General features: G+C 43.1%; 1 pseudogene across 1 annotated transcript; it reads right to left on the bottom strand.

The window, feature by feature from the left end:
- Positions 1-1,560: 1,560 nt before the first annotated feature.
- On the bottom strand, positions 1,561-1,632 carry SDRG_17084 (annotated as a pseudogene). The gene has a single exon. The product of its transcript is annotated as a tRNA-OTHER (tRNA).
- Positions 1,633-2,017: the final 385 nt, after the last annotated feature.

Below are 2,017 nucleotides of genomic sequence, written 5' to 3'. Positions count from 1 at the left end.
ACGTATGCGAAGTCTTTGTGTCATAATAAAGATAACGCGGAACACGTTCATATATATATAAATATATATAATAAAGATAACCCATAGCACGGTCATATATATGATGTATTCATTTTAAAAATACGAAAACAAATCACGTATTTTTTTGCTAATAAATGAAACGGGGTAAAAATATTATTATGTATCGGGACGAAGAATAGGCGAGGTTCACTTGAGCACGGACGACGTGGAACTGGGATTCGAATATTAATCGTCTAGAGTTTTTCACGGACTCAGCAGCGCGCATTCGAATGGCGCCGGGAGGGCTGACGAGCTAGAAGACGGCGGCAAATGGCCACAGATCTGGCGACAAGCAATCAGCCTCGCGAAACATCCAATTAAAATAGTGACTCTCGTTGCGTTAAGGTAGACTTAGGGAAACAAACATCAGGTCCTGTGTTTCGGACAGCACGGTGCTGACCAATCGTAAATGCATATCAATGCGGCGCCCAAAAAGTGTTTACGGCTCTTTGCTTCATGTGGTACCCCGTGTCAGAATTGCTGCTAATGCCAATGAGCACGATCGTTATAAAATTATTGGTGGCTAGTTTATTTTTATGGTTTACCTTAGCGAGGGTCAATAATCATAGGGTGTCTCTCGCCCGTCCGAACGTGCGGGGGATGACCCAGCTAAAGCCTCCGTATCCGGATGGTAATTTTATGTTGTTTCTCATTAAAATGGGCTCCAAGGCTGGCGACTCACGCATGGGTCCTTGTGCATGTAGCGTCTAAAGCACAGCATTCTGCGGCGCATGAAGATAACCCGTGCGTGCGCTAATCATTTTTATAATCTAATTGACCTTTTGAATGTGTGAAATGAATTCGTATAAGCTAAAGCTAAACAAGCTCGGAAATAGTGCGAAGTCGGTCCGCCCTAGAATACACAAACCTGGAAATGGAGGAGTTTGGAAACACAGACCCGAACAAAACTTTGTAGGCATATTCGCTACATCAATTTACGTGCTCTCACGAAGTAATGTGCTTGGGCGGCCTCTCAAACACTTCATCTTCCGCTACATAAAGCTCCAGGTTGTGTGCATTTAGCCGAATATCTTTTGATCGCAGGCCAACATTATTTTTGACAACCAATGTCAACGACGCGAACCAGAGTGCGCCAGCACTTCCGTACTACTGTATGCTTGAGCAAACCTAAATTTTATGAAAAGAGAGACTTTAGTTTGGGTTGGAATTAAGGTACCATAATATATATATGAATTTAAAAAACCAATGTGCAAACTTTCACATCGAATGGACTATTATGTCTCGGAATACGAGAATTGTATTTTAATGCCGTCGAGCTGATATATTATTTTGAAGCAAGTGCGTTTAAACGCCCATTTTTCAAAAAGCGATGAAGGTAAAAAAGCGAATGCGCACCCTTACATCCAGCTGGAAATCTATTTTCAATAAAAAAAAATTCCCGATATAAATATATGTGACATGGAAATAAATTCGGAATTATATTAGTTGGGATACGCGCATGAGAAATGCGTATATTGGGCTCATAACCAATTAGAAAGTGGTGCTCTCCGGGACTTGATCCCGGATCTACCTGGTGGTAAACCAGTGTCTAAACCGCTAGACTAAAAGAAGTCGACGGAATGAGTCGTTTATGCCGATAGCGTCGGCGCTCATCTGGCGGTGGCGAATCAGCGCTTGCACAAGCGCTTGTTACGCTGCTTCAGCTTCTAGCCACCGCAGAAGGTCTCATCCATATCAACCCACACGGCATTGCAAAAAATGATCGACGCACCACAATTTTTGCAAAAAAATATCGATCTAGAAGACCTTAGCTGTGCAGGGCACCCGGGGCCCTTTTTTTATTTCAGGTATTTTTAGAGACGAAACCTTCCATTTTCTGCTGATGTAGTCTGCGCAACGCCCCTTTTGCGGGATTCGCCCATCGCTGACGGCCGCCACAACACAATGCTAATGTCCTGCGAATCTCTGGACAAATAAACGATTACGACATATTGCT

Source organism: Saprolegnia diclina (assembly GCF_000281045.1).
Source record: "Saprolegnia diclina VS20 unplaced genomic scaffold supercont1.195, whole genome shotgun sequence".
Lineage (NCBI taxonomy): Eukaryota > Oomycota > Saprolegniomycetes > Saprolegniales > Saprolegniaceae > Saprolegnia > Saprolegnia diclina.
Note: the sequence above shows the minus strand (reverse complement) of the source record. Positions and strands in the feature narration are given on the sequence as shown.